This window comes from Uranotaenia lowii, chromosome 2 (assembly GCF_029784155.1).
Source record: "Uranotaenia lowii strain MFRU-FL chromosome 2, ASM2978415v1, whole genome shotgun sequence".
NCBI classification, from domain to species: Eukaryota; Metazoa; Arthropoda; class Insecta; order Diptera; family Culicidae; genus Uranotaenia; species Uranotaenia lowii.
The window spans coordinates 56,965,934-56,988,043 of record NC_073692.1 but is presented as its reverse complement, the minus strand read 5'-3'; the positions used below and the strand labels follow the sequence as shown (position 1 = coordinate 56,988,043).

The 22,110-nt window shown below is 35.8% G+C and overlaps 1 pseudogene; it reads right to left on the bottom strand.

Annotated features, from left to right (window-relative positions):
* The window catches only part of LOC129741418 (40S ribosomal protein SA-like), a 24,655-nt pseudogene extending 3,177 nt beyond the window's left edge, over window positions 1-21,478 (bottom strand).
* Between the last annotated feature and the right edge of the window lie 632 nt (window positions 21,479-22,110).

The window sequence follows — 22,110 nt, the reverse complement described above, 5'->3', positions numbered from 1 at the left end:
ATTTTTGTCATTTTTGTCATTTTTGTCATTTTTGTCATTTTTGTCATTTTTGTCATTTTTGTCATTTTTGTCATTTTTGTCATTTTTGTCATTTTTGTCATTTTTGTCATTTTTGTCATTTTTGTCATTTTTGTCATTTTTGTCATTTTTGTCATTTTTGTCATTTTTGTCATTTTTGTCATTTTTGTCATTTTTGTCATTTTTGTCATTTTTGTCATTTTTGTCATTTTTGTCATTTTTGTCATTTTTGTCATTTTTGTCATTTTTGTCATTTTTGTCATTTTTGTCATTTTTGTCATTTTTGTCATTTTTGTCATTTTTGTCATTTTTGTCATTTTTGTCATTTTTGTCATTTTTGTCATTTTTGTCATTTTTGTCATTTTTGTCATTTTTGTCATTTTTGTCATTTTTGTCATTTTTGTCATTTTTGTCATTTTTGTCATTTTTGTCATTTTTGTCATTTTTGTCATTTTTGTCATTTTTGTCATTTTGTCATTTTTGTCATTTTTGTCATTTTTGTCATTTTTGTCATTTTTGTCATTTTTGTCATTTTTGTCATTTTTGTCATTTTTGTCATTTTTGTCATTTTTGTCATTTTTGTCATTTTTGTCATTTTTGTCATTTTTGTCATTTTTGTCATTTTTGTCATTTTTGTCATTTTTGTCATTTTTGTCATTTTTGTCATTTTTGTCATTTTTGTCATTTTTGTCATTTTTGTCATTTTTGTCATTTTTGTCATTTTTGTCATTTTTGTCATTTTTGTCATTTTTGTCATTTTTGTCATTTTTGTCATTTTTGTCATTTTTGTCATTTTTGTCATTTTTGTCATTTTTGTCATTTTTGTCATTTTTGTCATTTTTGTCATTTTTGTCATTTTTGTCATTTTTGTCATTTTTGTCATTTTTGTCATTTTTGTCATTTTTGTCATTTTTGTCATTTTTGTCATTTTTGTCATTTTTGTCATTTTTGTCATTTTTGTCATTTTTGTCATTTTTGTCATTTTTGTCATTTTTGTCATTTTTGTCATTTTTGTCATTTTTGTCATTTTTGTCATTTTTGTCATTTTTGTCATTTTTGTCATTTTTGTCATTTTTGTCATTTTTGTCATTTTTGTCATTTTTGTCATTTTTGTCATTTTTGTCATTTTTGTCATTTTTGTCATTTTTGTCATTTTTGTCATTTTTGTCATTTTTGTCATTTTTGTCATTTTTGTCATTTTTGTCATTTTTGTCATTTTTGTCATTTTTGTCATTTTTGTCATTTTTGTCATTTTTGTCATTTTTGTCATTTTTGTCATTTTTGTCATTTTTGTCATTTTTGTCATTTTTGTCATTTTTGTCATTTTTGTCATTTTTGTCATTTTTGTCATTTTTGTCATTTTTGTCATTTTTGTCATTTTTGTCATTTTTGTCATTTTTGTCATTTTTGTCATTTTTGTCATTTTTGTCATTTTTGTCATTTTTGTCATTTTTGTCATTTTTGTCATTTTTGTCATTTTTGTCATTTTTGTCATTTTTGTCATTTTTGTCATTTTTGTCATTTTTGTCATTTTTGTCATTTTTGTCATTTTTGTCATTTTTGTCATTTTTGTCATTTTTGTCATTTTTGTCATTTTTGTCATTTTTGTCATTTTTGTCATTTTTGTCATTTTTGTCATTTTTGTCATTTTTGTCATTTTTGTCATTTTTGTCATTTTTGTCATTTTTGTCATTTTTGTCATTTTTGTCATTTTTGTCATTTTTGTCATTTTTGTCATTTTTGTCATTTTTGTCATTTTTGTCATTTTTGTCATTTTTGTCATTTTTGTCATTTTTGTCATTTTTGTCATTTTTGTCATTTTTGTCATTTTTGTCATTTTTGTCATTTTTGTCATTTTTGTCATTTTTGTCATTTTTGTCATTTTTGTCATTTTTGTCATTTTTGTCATTTTTGTCATTTTTGTCATTTTTGTCATTTTTGTCATTTTTGTCATTTTTGTCATTTTTGTCATTTTTGTCATTTTTGTCATTTTTGTCATTTTTGTCATTTTTGTCATTTTTGTCATTTTTGTCATTTTTGTCATTTTTGTCATTTTTGTCATTTTTGTCATTTTTGTCATTTTTGTCATTTTTGTCATTTTTGTCATTTTTGTCATTTTTGTCATTTTTGTCATTTTTGTCATTTTTGTCATTTTTGTCATTTTTGTCATTTTTGTCATTTTTGTCATTTTTGTCATTTTTGTCATTTTTGTCATTTTTGTCATTTTTGTCATTTTTGTCATTTTTGTCATTTTTGTCATTTTTGTCATTTTTGTCATTTTTGTCATTTTTGTCATTTTTGTCATTTTTGTCATTTTTGTCATTTTTGTCATTTTTGTCATTTTTGTCATTTTTGTCATTTTTGTCATTTTTGTCATTTTTGTCATTTTTGTCATTTTTGTCATTTTTGTCATTTTTGTCATTTTTGTCATTTTTGTCATTTTTGTCATTTTTGTCATTTTTGTCATTTTTGTCATTTTTGTCATTTTTGTCATTTTTGTCATTTTTGTCATTTTTGTCATTTTTGTCATTTTTGTCATTTTTGTCATTTTTGTCATTTTTGTCATTTTTGTCATTTTTGTCATTTTTGTCATTTTTGTCATTTTTGTCATTTTTGTCATTTTTGTCATTTTTGTCATTTTTGTCATTTTTGTCATTTTTGTCATTTTTGTCATTTTTGTCATTTTTGTCATTTTTGTCATTTTTGTCATTTTTGTCATTTTTGTCATTTTTGTCATTTTTGTCATTTTTGTCATTTTTGTCATTTTTGTCATTTTTGTCATTTTTGTCATTTTTGTCATTTTTGTCATTTTTGTCATTTTTGTCATTTTTGTCATTTTTGTCATTTTTGTCATTTTTGTCATTTTTGTCATTTTTGTCATTTTTGTCATTTTTGTCATTTTTGTCATTTTTGTCATTTTTGTCATTTTTGTCATTTTTGTCATTTTTGTCATTTTTGTCATTTTTGTCATTTTTGTCATTTTTGTCATTTTTGTCATTTTTGTCATTTTTGTCATTTTTGTCATTTTTGTCATTTTTGTCATTTTTGTCATTTTTGTCATTTTTGTCATTTTTGTCATTTTTGTCATTTTTGTCATTTTTGTCATTTTTGTCATTTTTGTCATTTTTGTCATTTTTGTCATTTTTGTCATTTTTGTCATTTTTGTCATTTTTGTCATTTTTGTCATTTTTGTCATTTTTGTCATTTTTGTCATTTTTGTCATTTTTGTCATTTTTGTCATTTTTGTCATTTTTGTCATTTTTGTCATTTTTGTCATTTTTGTCATTTTTGTCATTTTTGTCATTTTTGTCATTTTTGTCATTTTTGTCATTTTTGTCATTTTTGTCATTTTTGTCATTTTTGTCATTTTTGTCATTTTTGTCATTTTTGTCATTTTTGTCATTTTTGTCATTTTTGTCATTTTTGTCATTTTTGTCATTTTTGTCATTTTTGTCATTTTTGTCATTTTTGTCATTTTTGTCATTTTTGTCATTTTTGTCATTTTTGTCATTTTTGTCATTTTTGTCATTTTTGTCATTTTTGTCATTTTTGTCATTTTTGTCATTTTTGTCATTTTTGTCATTTTTGTCATTTTTGTCATTTTTGTCATTTTTGTCATTTTTGTCATTTTTGTCATTTTTGTCATTTTTGTCATTTTTGTCATTTTTGTCATTTTTGTCATTTTTGTCATTTTTGTCATTTTTGTCATTTTTGTCATTTTTGTCATTTTTGTCATTTTTGTCATTTTTGTCATTTTTGTCATTTTTGTCATTTTTGTCATTTTTGTCATTTTTGTCATTTTTGTCATTTTTGTCATTTTTGTCATTTTTGTCATTTTTGTCATTTTTGTCATTTTTGTCATTTTTGTCATTTTTGTCATTTTTGTCATTTTTGTCATTTTTGTCATTTTTGTCATTTTTGTCATTTTTGTCATTTTTGTCATTTTTGTCATTTTTGTCATTTTTGTCATTTTTGTCATTTTTGTCATTTTTGTCATTTTTGTCATTTTTGTCATTTTTGTCATTTTTGTCATTTTTGTCATTTTTGTCATTTTTGTCATTTTTGTCATTTTTGTCATTTTTGTCATTTTTGTCATTTTTGTCATTTTTGTCATTTTTGTCATTTTTGTCATTTTTGTCATTTTTGTCATTTTTGTCATTTTTGTCATTTTTGTCATTTTTGTCATTTTTGTCATTTTTGTCATTTTTGTCATTTTTGTCATTTTTGTCATTTTTGTCATTTTTGTCATTTTTGTCATTTTTGTCATTTTTGTCATTTTTGTCATTTTTGTCATTTTTGTCATTTTTGTCATTTTTGTCATTTTTGTCATTTTTGTCATTTTTGTCATTTTTGTCATTTTTGTCATTTTTGTCATTTTTGTCATTTTTGTCATTTTTGTCATTTTTGTCATTTTTGTCATTTTTGTCATTTTTGTCATTTTTGTCATTTTTGTCATTTTTGTCATTTTTGTCATTTTTGTCATTTTTGTCATTTTTGTCATTTTTGTCATTTTTGTCATTTTTGTCATTTTTGTCATTTTTGTCATTTTTGTCATTTTTGTCATTTTTGTCATTTTTGTCATTTTTGTCATTTTTGTCATTTTTGTCATTTTTGTCATTTTTGTCATTTTTGTCATTTTTGTCATTTTTGTCATTTTTGTCATTTTTGTCATTTTTGTCATTTTTGTCATTTTTGTCATTTTTGTCATTTTTGTCATTTTTGTCATTTTTGTCATTTTTGTCATTTTTGTCATTTTTGTCATTTTTGTCATTTTTGTCATTTTTGTCATTTTTGTCATTTTTGTCATTTTTGTCATTTTTGTCATTTTTGTCATTTTTGTCATTTTTGTCATTTTTGTCATTTTTGTCATTTTTGTCATTTTTGTCATTTTTGTCATTTTTGTCATTTTTGTCATTTTTGTCATTTTTGTCATTTTTGTCATTTTTGTCATTTTTGTCGTTGTAGTTTTTAAGCACATTTTCGATCATCTTTAATCAATTTATTTAAACCCTTTAGGTTTTAATTAAGTGAACAACATTGTGAAATGGTCCTGAAAACAGGCTGTAAAGGTGGTCGCTTTTCTTCGTACCCCGGCAGGGAAACCATGTGCCCACCTATTGCTTCCAATTCGATAGAGCGTATCGCGCAAATGAGTGCTGAGTGCATTTTGATGTGAGTTTAATTTGAAAAATCGGGAAGACAGGATCGAAACCTGGTCGGCCGATGGGTTCGGAACAGGGCAGATATCTTCTCGTTAGGGAGCTTCCTATACTGACAATTTAGAGACGATATCAACGACGACGACGACGTGGACATGCTTCGAGGGGGCATCCGAATAATGACCGTTGGTGGTTTTTCGATTCCTCCTCCTCAGTTCGTCCAGTTCGTCGTTTCATTGCCACTTGAAATTTCTTCTCCCAACGAAGACACCCACGCTATTCTGTCGACTCGACTGACAGGCAATCTCCAAAAACGGTTCATTGTGGAACGTAATACACCTTCATTAGTGAGAAATAGTTCTCTGCTGAATAGAAAGTTGATGATGATAATGATGATGAAGCGTGGTTGAATAAGCTTGTCTCTTGTCGCTTTTCGTTGCTCCTACTAGCTGGTCTATGGGGTAGGGGTGTCGTCGTCGTCGTCGTCGTCATCGTCGTAGTTCGTCGTTCGTCGTCGGCGTGGACCAAAAAGCGTTCCCAGTTCCCGTTTCCGTTCTTCAGAAGCAGTATAGGTACCGGAACACCTCATCACGACGACTACCAACGGCAGCCCGACTAGTGGGGAATGTGAATCTGCTGTCCCCCCTGGGGGAATGAGCGGTTCCTAATTCTAGGCACACCAGTTCACTATGGCAACCTTGATGCCGCGCCGCCAGCTTCATCACTACTCGGTGCGACCTTCTCTAGATTAGTACCTATAGAGTGTAGTGTGAGGCACTATTAGGAAGTAGTTCTGAATGGCTGGCTCAGTTGACTGCAAGGACAAATGCCGGTATACTCGGGCTATGTCTATCGTACCGTTATCATAATCAAGGCAGATTCCAGCTCTCTGGCCGACCGTCAACCCGAGTAGCGCCGAACGTATGCAATGCACATGACCATCATTGGAATGATCCGCAAGTGTGATTTGAAAATCATTGAGTTTAAAAATCTATCAAATGACCATAAAATTAACTGATAACAAGTTTAAAAAAATGAAAAAAAAATTCATTTGATATTCAGGATATTTTTATTTCTGAAATTTTTAGCATAAGGATAAGTTACAAGCACACTTATTAAGGTGCCAGTCAAATGGTCATGTAGAGTTTCGAAAACTGACCGGGAGGGGCCAAAGGAAATTGGAAAATCGAAATTTAAATTTTGCCTTTACCAAATGACTGAAAAATGCATAAAACATTAAGATCTAATGTTTTCGTGAAAAAAAACTGACAAAAATCGACTTTCTGAAACAGTCAGTTTCTCAAAAAACAGCAAAGTCGCATAAAGTCGATTTTTTCCTAAACACTTATTTTTGAAAAAACACCAAATCTTGACGTTTTTTTTTGTCTTTATTTTAAGAGACTTTCAGCCTTTGGCTGGTTCGTCTCTGACATCGACGTTTTATGCATTCCTTAATCGTTTGGCATCAAATTTAAAATTATGATTTTTCGGTTTTGTTTTATCCCCTTTTACGTGACTTTTAAGATCCTGAAGTCGATTTTTGACAATTTTTTTCGAGATAACACCAGATTTCCACGTTTTATGTTTTTTCATCAAGTCATTTGACATCAAAATTAAAATTTCAATTTTACCTATTTCCTTTGGTCCCCACATTGGTGATTTTTAAGGGTTCAAAAATCAAAAATTTGAACTTTGTCCAATTGAGCTCAAATTTTGTACAGGTCAGTTTTTTGGGCCAATCTACAAAATTTACATGGTTGGTTTTCAGAATTCGATAATTAAATTTAACCGTACATTCATAGCCACACTAATACATATGTATGTTTATTTAATAAGGATGCAAAAAGAATAAATTTCACATAAGAACTTTGATGTGTGTTGTGAGCCTACTTGGTTGAATAATTCTACTAAATCAAAGCAATCGAAAAACTCACATCAAAGATCCACATATGGGTTCTTTATGTATATTAAAGAAAAACATGTTTGCATGTATTCTAGGGTCTTAAGCGTTCAAACAGCGTATGGCCCGCGTGCCAAATTAATTTTGACTATAAAAGACCCCCAAATTTATGCAAACATTTTCTTTTTCAATAAGCATAAAAAGCTCATAGGCGGATCCCTGATGCATAATTTTTATAAGAAAAATCAGTTTCTATTGTCCGCTAGCCTTGGCCCATGACTTAGAGGAATGAATCAAAAGTCCCATGACTAAGAGAATGAATCATTTCAAAATTCAATAAGGCTTTATGAAATACCATTTTCTTCCTTTATCACCCCCCTTCGAAATTTCCAAAAAATCCGGAGCGAGGAATTAATAAAGTTAGAAGTATTTGATGGAAACTTCGTGAAAAAATTCAAGTATCCGAAATATCCGAACAAAACAAAATTTTTTTAAATGGGAATTATTTTACCTTTTGTATTCTTCATTTTATTAAATATTCGATCATAAATGACTTGATTTATAGCTGTATGTGAAAGTGAATGAGAAGAATGACCCAAATGGGTTAAACACCGTACGAATCGAGGAAGAATGACCTTAATGGGTTAAATTCCTATAAAAAAGGAAAAAAAAAAAAAAAAAAAAAAACTGTATGTGAAATTATAAAGCATGCAATTTTGTTGCATACAAGCTTCTGTGCAATTTATTCCAATTTATTAGTTTTTAGCCCCCCTCGCGAAATTCCAACTCAGAGTGACAAAAAAAGAATTGGAAATTTGTTCCGGTCTAATTATTGGCAAGTAACTGGCTCCAAATATAATCGATGATAAAAATGACACGAATCAATCATGTCAAGTCGATTTCATATGATTCTGAACTAAACTAGGAAATAAAAAAATCGGAAAAAACTAACCAGAAATCCAAAAATGACAATATCGACAAAAGTTATAAAAAGTTCCATAATTTGAATACTTTTTTTTTGTTTCGATTATAGTCGTTTACCATCTTTGTGGCATTTTCGCGACTTTATCAACGTTGGCAGTTGGCGGAAAGTTTTGAAAAACCTATCCGATACAACTGTGTTCGATGTTTGACTCTCGGGCTCGAACTCACGGACATCTGCTCAGGAAGCAACTGACTTGCCAACTGAGCTATAATTTTAAATGATGGAAAGGACAAAATGTCAAAAGAAAAAACAACCATAACAAAGAGATAAAAATGAAAAAAAAAATAAATGCCATAACAACAAAAAATAAATATTACAAATTAAACAAAAATCACAAAGAACACAACAATCTCGAAAAACACATCCTTAAAATCACGAAAACATCAGAAATGACAAAAAAGAAAAACATTTTAAAAAATTCCAAAATAAATCACAAAAAAAAGATTAAATAAAAAAAAATTGGGTTAAAAGACTTGATTGAAAAAATAACTATGAAAAAGACATGAAAACACAAAAGAGACTAAAATGACGAAAACAAAAAAAAAGTTTGTTCAAAACTAATAAAATAACAACTCTGATAAAAATAACCAAAAAATTCAAAAAAAAATGTAAAAAAAATGACAAACATGTTAAAAAAAACTACATAAATTAAAAACAACGGAAACGAAAAGACACAACAAAATCTCAAGTGTATTTCAAATGCAACAGAAATGACTAAAAATGGCAAAAAAATATCGAAATGATAAGTGAAATTTAAAAAAAATGAAAACTTTTATAAAAATGACAAAAACAACGGGAATGACAAAAATAACAAAAATGTCAAAAATTATTAACACGTCAAAAATTCATAAACTATTACAGAAATTTGTAAGACTATGCCTTTAAAAAAATCAAATATCGAGAATTACATTGATAATGAATTTTTACGGCTTAATCGGTAAGAATTCCCGATTTTAACATTTTTTTTTTTACAATTCGTTTATTTGAAACGGCTCAAACAAATTAGTTTAACGGAGCCGGGAGACCATTGTTTTAATTAACATAGCTTTTTTCACATGGCTTTTTTCACAATGTTGTCTATTTTTCTTTTTTAAGGATTCAAGTATTGAGTTCATCGTTCATTATTCAAAACTACGATAGACAAAAAAGAAAAAGGAAAAAGAAGAAAGGGATACTTAAACGCGGAGATCGATAGATTTAAGAAAAAGGTATAATTCGAACATATAGTCTAGGTCTACCACAGCCAACACATCCCTTACTGGAACATTAGGTGGTTTACCTCGGGCCCGAAGGGAATCAATTAAATTCGCTATGGCGATAAGATGGTCCTCACACGACCAAACAATATGCTCGATGTCATGGTAACCCTGGCCACAACGACACAAATTGCTGCTAGCGAGATTCACACGATAGAGTGACGCGACCAAAGCACAATGATTGGACATGAGACGGGAAAATGTTTTAATAAAATCACGACTCAGGTCCAATCTATTGAACCATGGTTTAAGGCTTACCCTTGGGATAATCGAGTGAAGCCACCGACCCAACTCATCCTCGTTCCATTTGCGCTGCCAGTTGACGAGTGCATTTTTACGGACCAAAAAGTAAAATTCGCTGAAGGCGATTTGACGCTGATAAATAACACCTTCAACTGCACCCACCTTTGCTAACGAGTCGGCTTTCTCGTTGCCCACTATTGAGCAATGCGACGGCACCCAAACAAAGGTGATGGAAAAGAAGAGTCTAGATAAAGTACTCAGTGATTCCCGGATTTTCTCAAGGAAGTACGGCGAGTATTTTCCGAGCCTTAATGAGCGAACAGCCTGAACAGAGCTAAGGCTATCTGTAACAATGATGTAGTGTCCAATAGGTCGAGCTGCTATACTGTCAAGTGCCCAATGTATAGCTGCTAACTCAGCGATATACACTGAGCATGGATACTGAAGTTTGTAGGAAGCGCTAGTACTTTGGTTGAAAACGCCAAACCCAGAGCATTCGTCAATTAGAGAACCATCAGTAAAGTACATTTTTTCAGCATTGACGTGTCCATACTTTGCTTCAAAAATCCTAGGAACAATAAGAGAACGATGGTGTTCCGGAATCCTACGGGTTTCAAGCTGCATGGACAAATCAAACTGGACAGAAGAAGTGTCGTAATCAGGGTGAAAAACACGAACTGGAGAGAACGATGAAGGATTAACCTGCATAGACATGAATTCACGATATATAGTAATATATCTTGTTTGAAAATTTTGCTCTATTAGCTTTTCAAAATTTGCAATCACCAATGGGTTCATGACCTCACACCTGATGAGGAACCGGAGAGATAATGAATAAAACCTATCTCTTAGTGGGAGTACGCCTGCCAAAACCTCGAGACTCATGGTGTGTGTTGAGGGCATACAACCCAGCGCTATTCGGAGACAACGATATTGGATACGCTCGAGTTTAATGAGGTGTGTTTTGGCAGCTGATTGGAAACAGAAACTGCCATACTCTATCACTGAGAGAATAGTTGTTCGGTACAATTTGATAAGATCTTCAGGGTGGGCTCCCCACCAGGTGCCGGTAATTGATCGGAGAAAATTAATCCTTTTCTGGCATTTTCCTTTCAGATACTCAATGTGGGCTCTCCAGGTACACTTGGAATCAAACCAAACCCCAAGATACTTGAAACACCTCGATTGAGTGATCGCTCTGCCTAGGAGTTGAAGCTTAGGTTGAGCAGGTCTATGTTTCTTAGAGAAAACAACCATCTCAGTTTTCTGTGGAGAGAACTCAATCCCAAGCCCCAAAGCCCAGGCAGACAATCTGTCTAAAGTATCTTGTAAAGTCCTGTACAGATGTGCCTCAGAATTTCCTGTTACAGATACTACGCTGTCATCTGCAAATTGTCTTAAAGTGCAGCCTTCAGAGAGACAACTGTCGATATCACTTACGTAAAAGTTGTACAAAAGTGGACTCAAACATGAACCCTGCGGGAGGCCCATGTAAGAGATCCTTTTAACTGCAATATCTCCGTGAGCAAAGTTCAGATGTTTCTCACAAAGCAAGCTGTATAAGATGTTGTTCAATAGAGGAGGCAGACCTCGGGAGTGCAATTTGTTTGACAAAACCTCTATTGAAACTGAATCAAAAGCTCCCTTTATGTCTAAAAACACTGAAGCCATTTGCTCACGTTTTGCGTACGCCATTTGTATCTCTGAAGACAGCAAAGCAAGACAATCGTTTGTCCCTTTGCCCCTGCGAAACCCAAATTGAGTATCTGAAAGGAGACCATTTGTTTCCACCCATTTATCCAATCGGAACAAAATCATTTTCTCCATCAACTTCCGAATGCAAGACAACTATTGGACGGTATGAATTAAAATCGGACGCAGGTTTCCCAGGCTTTTGGATGGCAATAACTCTCACTTGTCTCCAATCTTCGGGAACAATATTATGCTCCAAGAATTCATTAAATAAATTCAATAGGCGAAATTTGGCGGCATCCGGGAGGTTTTTCAACAAGTTGAATTTTATTTTATCAACTCCCGGAGCAGAATTGTTACAAGAGAGGAGAGCAAGTGAGAATTCCATCATCGAAAAGCTGGAATCCAAATCACATCTATTCGGAGGCACACTACGGATGATTTTTTGTACAGGTGTGGAATCTGGACAGATTTTCCGTGCGAAATTGAAAATCCATTTATGCGAATGCTCTTCATTTTCGTTCGTAAAAGAACGATTACGCATGCTCCGTGCCACAATCCACAAAGTGTTTAAGGATGTTTCCCGCGATAAACCTCCCACAAAATTACGCCAATGCACACGTTTTTTCCCCTTGATCAGGTTTTTAAATTGCTGCTCAAGAGAAAAATACGCGTTGAAGTTATCCAGGGTTCCGTGTTTCCGAAAAACTTTATAAGCGTTCGATTTGTCTTTGTAAAGATTGGAACACTGACTGTCCCACCATGGATTGGGAGGCCTTCGACGAACAGATGGATCTGGGATGGGCATCGTTTGAGCACCAACTGCACAGTCAAAAATCAAATTAGAAATAAATTTATATTCCTCCAACGGAGGCAACACATCCACAGAATTGATAGCAGAATCTATTGCGTCCGAGTACTTTTTCCAGTCGATGTGTCTTGTGAGGTCATATGCCATATTAGTTGAATTTAAAGAGTTGACCCCATTGGTAATTGTAATTTTGATTGGCAAGTGATCACTACCATTGGGATCAAGGATTACCTCCCACTGGCAATCCAATGATAGTGAATTTGAGCAGAGTGAGAGGTCAATTGCACTTTTTCTAGCAAGAGGTTTAGGTACCCGTGTTTTTTCACCCGTGTTCAAAACTGTTAAATTGAATCTGTCGCAAATGTCATAGATAAGAGTAGAACGACTATCGTCAACTTGTTCTCCCCAGACAGTTCCATGCGAATTGAAATCACCCATGATCAACCTTGGCTCAGGTAGCACTGAACACAGGTCCTCTAGGTGACTTCGATCCACTGCAACTCTCTGAGGCCTGTACAAACTGACAACGCATAAGTCCTTACCTCTTATAGTTGTATGACAAGCAACAGCTTCAATTCCGCCTGATAATGGAAGGAGAATTCTATAAAAGGAGTGGCGCTTTTTGATCCCCAAAAGCACCCCTCCATAAGAATCGTCACGGTCCAGACGGATTATATTAAAATTGTGGAATGAGAGATCATTTTGAGAAGAAAGCCAAGTTTCGGACAATGCAAAAATATCGCAATTAGTTTTATGAAGTAAATAATTGAACGCATCAAGTTTAGGAATGAGACTGCGACAATTCCACTGTAAAAAAGTGATATCTCTGACCTCTCGTATTGAATTAGTCATCAAGAGAGATAAACACTGAAAGAAGAGGCCTAGTTAGCATCAATTGCTGAAAAAGTGTCTTTACAATGGGGAGCATTGAAGTAACAATGTTTCTAACAGAATCGGAAACTTTAAAAAATGTGAAAATACCGTTAATAATATCTGAAAACTTGAAAAAACCTGAAGAGTTCGATGGTTCTGAGTTAGTGACGTTGGAGGTTAGAGTTTTAGATGTTCCTGCAACTGATGTGTCATTCGGGGGTGTTATTTTAACACGGAATCCAGGAGGGACTTCTTTATCTGTAGCAGTAGATTTATTACCAAAGTTGAATGATGATCTAATCGGGGAGATTTTTCTTCTGATCTTGGCAGAAGGCGCTTTGGTTCGCTTCCTGGAATTCCCTAGCAAGACGAATGGACTTCCTTCATCAGCTGAATCCGTATCTACTTCATCAACTGGCAGAGCAGCAAAAACATTATTGGATTGAGGTTGGGCCGGGGGTGGAGCGCTCTTCAAAATGGCGGCGTAAGAACGATTGGATCGTTCTTTTAAAGAACGCCTCTCCTTATCCCAACGACTCTTAAATGCCTCGCACAAAGAGATATCATGAGGTGAGCCCCCGCAATAGACACATTTCTGTTCTATTGCTGAGCACGCTCCTTCCTCATGATTCTCCCCGCAACGAGCGCAGCGTGCCTTGTTGCAGCAATGGGACTCGATGTGTCTCATTTTAATGCACTTTTTGCAACTCATTGGGCGAGGCACAAAGAGTCGCACGGGTAACCTTAAAATGCCGTCAACCAAAACGTAGTGAGGGAGAGCGGTACCCTCGAATGTCACTCGGAATGAGGCTGACGGTGAATATGTTTTGACTCCGTTTTCGGTGGCGGCAAATGAAAGCTGTCGGCAATCCAGGATTTTGACCGTAGTCGAATCAAGGGACTTAAATTTGCCTACTCCTTTAGACAAAATATATTCAGGCGTCAGACTCATTTCAGATACAACACCTTCTATCTCTACGTTTCGAGAGGGAACAAAAACGTGATACTCCAATCGAAAAAAATCACTACCAACAATTTCATTTGCGGCCTTTAAATTAGCCACAACAACTCGCAATTTATTTGGTCTCACGCGAGACACTTCGGTTACGGAGGACCATCTTGCCAGATCCTTTGTGATCTGAACAACGTTTAAAGCTTTTAATTTGGGCCGGAAATAAACCACCCATGGGCCAGAAAAAGTTGTATTCTCCGAGTAGGCCCTGAGTCGAGAGGTCTTTCCAGAAGTTTTGACAGAGTTCTCTAAAACATCCATCAAAATTTCGGGATTTGAACTTTCGCCTTCGCTCATATTTTATTACGCAGACTGAAAAGTCTGTCGTAATAAAATATCAACGAATCTATAAAATTGTCGATATAGATAAATAATAGAATAACAGAAAAGAGAAATGAAGAACGAGAGGGTGAATAATGAACGAATAAAAACAAACTTGAATACCTTCGATTCCTTCGTGTGGATTCCGTCTATGGCTCCGCTGTAGTGGCGGCTAACTTGTGGCTCGTTGATAATGATGTGCCTGGAGTGTCGTGGTGACCTGTGCCTCCGATACCCGATGACGACGGTGTTCAGATCCGGATGGATCGGGTGCCCCTGCGGTACGCAGCCCGGATGTGTGGGACGAACAGAGACGATGGCCTTGGTGCTGATGATGGTGGTTGAACTTGATTTGTGCCAATTGTTGTTGTTCGGCAATTGACGACCGAACCAGAGAAAAAAAAAACCACTCCCGGTGGAAAAACTACAACTTTTTTCAAATTTTTGCAAAGCAAAGCAAAACACTCCGAAACAGCAGCGAAAAAACACGTCCGCACAAGTCAGACTACTTAGATCGAATGATTTTTAACATTTCAAAGTAGTTGATCCGTGCTTGAACACAAGTTAAGTAATGAAAGTAATGAAGTAATGAAAATGTTTCTTAAAAATTTCTACCCGCTCATTTTCAACACGTATAATTTTCATCTAATCTTCTTCTATACATCTATAATTTTCAAAAATTTTGAAATGTTCTCACTAAAAAAACATTAAAGCCACAAAAATTCATTATCATGATTAAAATCACGATGATAATCTTCAATAATAAAATTAAGAAATTACGAAATTACAAAAATGCCACACAAATGATTAACTAACAGGAATACCAAAAATGACATAACAGACGAATATGATAAAAACAATCAATTGCAAAAAAATATCTCAATGTGACAGATATGACAAAAATAACGGAAATGGCAACAATTACAAAATGACAAACTTTTGAGATTTGACAAAAAGTAACATAAATTTCACTCGTGAGAGGAGTTTCAAAAATAATAACACGCGAAAAATTGAAAAAAATGAATGTTGAAAATGGCCTTTATACCAATTTCGAGAATTTGGATCACTGGTGTCGTGTTTTTGTATTTTATTCGTTTTTATCACTGATGTCGTTTTTTTTTGGGTATTTCTGTTACTATCCATTAAGACAGGGGTGGCCAAGATTTTCAACAGGCGTGCCAAATTTCAGTACTGAGACTTGCTTGCGGGCCACACAAAAAAAAATTCTTTAGTAGTATATGCAAACGAATTTCAGTGGGTTACCTTAAGTATAAATTAAGCCATTTTTTCTAGTACATGTTTTTAAGATAAACATTTTAACCATTACTTCCTCATTTGATCAAAACATAAATTCAAAAGTTACCCTTCCTAAGCTTTTCGTACTTACTTACTTAATGATCCCGCGCCGATCCTCCGGTGCATAGGGCCGTGGTAAAAGACCTCCACTGTTGACGATCCGGAGCCAGCGACTTCACCTGGTCCCAGTCAAGATTCTCGTCGACAGTTTGGATTTCAGCGGCTAGGCTTCGCCGCCACGAGTTTCTGGGCCTGCCTCTTCTTCGATGACCTTCTGGATTCAAGTCAAGCGCCTCTCTGCAAATCTCTTTTTCATCGTTTCGCAGCGTGTGCCCAATCCATCTCCACTTACGTTCCCGAATCTCGATTTCTAGCGCCCTTTGATGACACCGGCGATGTAGTTCCTCATTCGAGATCCAGTTGCCAGGCCACCAAGCGCGGATGATGTTCCGCAGGCAGCGGTTTACAAATACTTGCAGTTTTCGCGTCGTCACCGCATATGTGCACCAAGTTTCGCACCCGTACAGTAATACGGATTTGACGTTTGAGTTGAAGATTCGGATTTTTGTTCGTAGAGAGATCTGGCGTGACCGCCAGATGTTTCGGAGACTCGCAAACGCAAATCGGGCCTTTCTGATCCGGGTTTTGATGTCTTTCCTGGTACCACCATCAGGCGTAATCTGGCTACCAAGATACTGGAAGCACTCCACTTTCTCAACTTGTTGCCCAGCTACCATGAAACTGGAGGGATTTCCTGTGTTGATCTCCATCGACTTGGTCTTTCCGACATTGACTTTGAGACCTGCTGCCTTGGAACTTCCGGTGAGGTCGTCGAGTTTGCTCTGCATGTCCGGTTGTGTTTGGGCGAGCAAAACAATATCGTCAGCCAGGTCAAGGTCGTTCAGTTGCTCCATTGTTAAAGGATTCCACGGCAATCCTCGGTTCGGTGCACAGTCGATCGATCCAGTCAGAATCTCATCCATTACGATGAGGAAAAGTAGCGGTGATAAGATACATCCTTGTCTCACTCCAGCAGTTACCGGGATTGGTTCGGACAAGACACCATCGTGCAAGACCTTGCACGAAAATGCCTCGTATTGTGCTTCGATGAGATGGACTAGTTTCTCTGGGACCCCTCGTCGCCTTAGAGCCGCCCAGATGTTTTCATGATTAAGTCGGTCGAATGCTTTTTCGAAATCAACGAACACCAGCAGAAGAGAGTCCTGGAATTCGTTGATTTGTTCCAGTATGATTCGTAGCGTTGTGATGTGGTCCACACATGATCGTCCGGATCGGAATCCAGCTTGTTGCCGTCGGAGTGTAGCGTCGATTTTCTCCTGGATCCTGTTCAGGATCACTTTGCAGAGTACTTTGAGGGTTGTACAGATCAACGTTATGCCTCGCCAGTTACCGCACTCTGTCAGGTCTCCTTTCTTCGGGACCTTTACGAGGATACCCTGCATCCAGTCGGCCGGGAATGTTGCAGTATCCCAAATGTCAGCGAAAAGACGGTGCAACATTTGTGCTGACAGGACAGGGTCGGCTTTCAGCATTTCAGCAGGGATGCAATCGATCCCAGGTGCTTTTTTGGATTTCATGTTTTTGATTGCCGCTTCTATTTCAGCCAGCGAGGGCGCTTCCGAGTTGACGCCATTTATGCGACTTACTGCTGGCGCTTCAAGCTGCGGGTTCTGTTGGCCATCGCTATTCGTGACTCGGAAGAGTTGTTCGAAGTGCTCAGTCCATCGTTTGAGCTGATCAGTTCGATCGGTCAATAACTGACCTGCTCGGTCTTTCAGCGGCATTCTTGCATTAGTCCTTGCACCACTGAGGCGGCGAGAAATGTCATAAAGCAATCGGATATCTCCATTGGCGGCGGTTCTTTCCCCCTCTTCGGCTAGGGAGTTTGTCCAGGCTCTCTTGTCTCGTCTACAAGCTCGTTTAACTGCCTTTTCCAGCTCCGCATATCGTAAGCGGGCGGCTGCTTTGGCTGACCCGGTACATGCCTGCTCAATTCCGACTTTCGCCTTTCTCCGATCATCGACCATCCTCCAAGTTTCATCCGACATCCATTCACTTCTTCTTCCACAAACTTTACCGAGAGTACCATGGCTCGTCGTGATAAAGGCATTCTTGATTCCACACCACTGTTCTTCGACTGTTCCGTCTGTCGGCAGCTCCAAGGCTCGGGATTCTAGCTGTTCAACGTATGCCCTTTTCACCTCTGGATTCTCCAACCGGCGGACGTCGTATTGACACCCGACTTTCTCCTCACGCCGTTGGACACGCGCAACTCTCAGTCGTATCTCGTCGAGGACGAGGTGATGGTCAGATGCAATGTCTGCACTTCGCTTGTTGCGGACATCAAGAAGGCTCCTTCTCCATTTTCGGCTGATGCAGATGTGGTCAATTTGATTTTCTGTTCGGCCATCTCGGGATACCCAAGTGACCTTATGTGCTGGTCGATGGGGGAAGAGCGATCCACCGATCACCATGTTATTGTTGCCACAAAATTCTACAAACAGCTCTCCGTTTTCGCTCATCTGTCCTAGGCCATGGCGCCCCATGATGCGCTCAAGGTCTTGATTGTCGGAGCCAATCTTTGCGTTGAAGTCGCCCAAATGGATTTGAATGTCACCCTTCGGAATTCTCTCCACCACGCTGTTCAGTTGACTGTAAAACTACTCTTTCTCCTGCAAATCGGCAACGTCAGTTGGCGCATAACACTGGACCATTGTAAGGTTTCTAACCCGTGTTCTAAATCTGGCTACGATTATTCTTTCGTTTATCGGTTCCCATCTAATGAGGGCCGCGTAGGCCTGCGGGCTTAACAGGAAACCAACTCCTCGTTCCCGAGTAGCATGTTCTCCTCGTATGCCAGAGTAAAGCAGTACTTGCCCGGACTGTGTCTTGTGTTCTCCAGTGTTAGGCCAACGGACTTCGCTCAGTCCCAGAATTTCAAACTTGAGGCGGCTAGCCTCTCTAGCAAGTTGTTCCATTTTGCCTTGTTGGGCAAGGGTTAAAACATTCCAAGTTCCAATTCGTGTCCGTGTTTTCATGCTAAAAGTCGTCGCCAAAGTTCCAGAACGGTCATTTCTTTCGGATTCCGTAACAAGTTATGAATCGGGAGCAGTAGGTTGTTAGCCTAAAGTCCCTATCCCGCGATGGGGCTGCCATCTTGGACTTAGCTGGCGGGAGCCGCATTTCATAAATTCAGCCGCTTGCTGCAAGACAGACGCTGTTTGAGCCACCCCTGACCTGGAGAGCTTTACGTATTTCAGATGAAATTTTCTTACCCTCTTTAACTATAATAACAATAAAAAATAATATAAATAGAGCTATTCCGAGTTATGTTCTTGTGTTGTTCTTTGGGAAACTTTCATAATTTGCTAATACCTAATCCAAAAGTTTAAAATTTTAATGATCTTTTTTAAGAACAACAAAAAAAAGCAAATTACTACGAAAAAATAAATTTGTATCAAAAACTCCTTTCACCGTGATATGTAATTACCAAATAAGTTCAAGTTGAAATTTAATTAAAATTAACCTATCTGAAAATTTTGATTGCAGAGTCTGCTTTTAAGAATATGATCTCTTAAAACGCCGCTAATTTTATATTTTCTAAATTATCTCCTCTCTTAATTTTTAGTGAACTGACAGATCAAAAAGCGCTACAATCGAAGGGAAACTTTATAGAAGTCATCTAGTTTGTAAGCTTGTATACCACAAATTTGGAGAGAAAATAAATTTTTTAACAAAGGACATTAATTAGCGATCAGCGTTTCAAAGTCAAACACTTTCTATTAGTTTATACACCATTGCACGTAAATTAAAAATACTTTACTGACACAAAGATATATCATTTCGATTTTATTTAAATATTACGTTTTTCTGTTGAAGTTAAGTACAAATAAAGTGCAGAGTTTTTGAATTTTTAAATCCGTTTTAACAAGCTTAATAATTTTTGTGGGTAACTAAAGTTTCCAAAATATAATAAAAATTACAAATAGTACTGAATCAAAGCAATCGAAAGATTCCTTTTAATTCAACCACGGTAAATGAAAAGTTCATATACCGGTATTTCGATAGCAACTAACTACCTTCTTCAGTGAGCAATATCAATCGAAAACGCTCACTGAAGAAGGTAGTAAGTTGCTATCGCAATACCGGTATATGAACTTTTCATTTACCGTGGTTGAATTAAAAGGAATCTTTAGATTGCTTTGATTCAGTTGAATCATTCAACTAAGTAGGCTCACAACACAACAGATTACAAATAGTAGAAGTTTTGTACCAATATAACTCTAATAATGGTGTGATTACAATATAATGTGATGATTTTACAAGCTAAATTTCAATTATTTTGAGCTTCTGTTTTCCTGTTTGATCTGTTTCAATCGAAGCTGACAAACGAAATTTCGGAGTGCATAGTTAAAAAAATACTAAATTTATGTTTTGTAAAAATCTTATGAGTGATCTTGAAATACGGTGAATTTGCGGCTCAAAATAAACATAAGTAATTTTTTACTTTTCATAATCATTTTAGTGTACTGAGTTATTCGAGTTACTTCGTAATTTTTGAGCTTATCTCTCTGACGCCTTCCAAACTCTTCAAAATTATACTACTTCCCGCTTGAAGACTTTCTACGCTCCCAGAATAGTGGAGGCTACTTTCAATACCACTTATATAAAGTAATTAAAAAACAGATTTTATTGCATAATACTTGATTGGAAGGTACAAACAATAAGTAAAATGTTGTAAAAATTGAAGAATATTTAAATGTTTCTCTTTTGTTTGATATAGTCGGTTTTTTTTAAATGATGTAGAAGGAAAAATTCAATTCTGAAAAAAGCACATGTGGCCCGCGGGCCATGGTTTGCCACCCATGCATTAAAACATCTCTTCTCTTATATATGTTTGATTGAGATGAAATTTATTAACATTTTAATAAATTGTACATGGTTGGTTTCCGAAAAACTTCTAATTTTTTCAGAAAAATCTAGGCTAGGAAAATTTTACTAAAGCCATACCACCAGTCCAGTCGAAGCCAAATATTCTAAGCAATCTTTTAATTCTTTGATTATTCTTAATTATTCTATGCTTAAAACTTTGTCCCATCGTAAATGAGATATAAAATGGTAAACTGTTGAACTTTGCTTCAATGAATTTATGTTTTCAAGTGTCTACAATGATAAGGTTTTCAATATTTTCAGTCAACCAGCATTCGGTTATCGCCCAACAAGCAATCCAAATACACAAAATTTTTCGAATCATACATAAAATGCTTTGAACCGACGCCGTCAACTTGCTTGACGAACGTCGTTTGAAAAATAACATCCGTCACGTGAACAGAAATCCATGACGATAGTCAAGCTTTTCCAGTCCCTTGAAGCTTGACTAGAAGTCAAATGAGATTTGAAACGTGACGATGAAAGAAAATCAGCAACCATGTCAACTATGATGCTTGAAAAATGTCTGCTCTGGGCATGATGCCAAATCTGGCTAAAATAGCAGTGCTTCGACGTGCTGCTGCAAGAACGGCAAAAGGCGCTACTGTAAGCACTCAGATTTGTAGATCTCGCTATTTACTGTGCCCTTTGTCACGAAAGGCTCATCAGCCCGCAAGAACAGATGGCCTGCTAAACGAAATATTTGGAGGCGAACTCCTACATTTTCTTCTTCTTGTATCGTTGTCATCCACATCGAAATTGATCTTGCTGGTGAAAAACTCCAACCCCGGAATTTGCTTTAAATCGGCTTTCATGTACGTTTCGTCATCCATCACACCGCGGCCATATTCTGTCAGCATCTTCTCATAGAGCTTCCGTGTCCGAGTTTTAGCCACCGATTGTTGCCATTCATCGCGGTTTGGGAAGTATGTATGTAGTTCAGCTAGACATAGCCAGGCCATCTTTTAAGCCAAATCACGGCTTGAGACGTTGGGATTTGCTTTAATCATCTGCTTTACCTTTCCCTTCTTTTTTTGTTCTGCGGTCCCGGTTTTCTTCCAGCTCCTTTGCCATGGTCTAACGTCAACCGCTCCTGGAACCGCTTCAACGCTCTGGATACGGTCTAATGGCGAATGTTCAACATTTTTCCCAACTGCCGGAGCGACAGGTCAGGAAATTCCAGGTGTTTGGAAAGAATTTGTCTCTCGACTCGCGATGGTTCACCTCCATTTGATATGAATCGAAAAACACGACTTTGAGTTTGACAAACAATACACATCAATGAGAAAGTGTGCAAAATTTGGTTGATTTTTACCCAATCGTAAGAAAGTTATGCCCTGTTGAATGTGTCGCAATAATTTCGTGTTCGACCTTTAGTCATGAAGTGGTATTGCATAAACAACGTCCCGAAGATACTCAAGAACATGAACATGATTAAAAGACCTGTGCTAAAAGGTTTTCATGTGTAAATAAATCAACAATTTCAATTACAAAAAATGATGCCTCCACCCATTTGGAAAGCTCATTCATCGTCAAGCGTTACAATGAACAGAATGATTTTTTTATTATTTTTATTAGCGAATGCTTACTTATT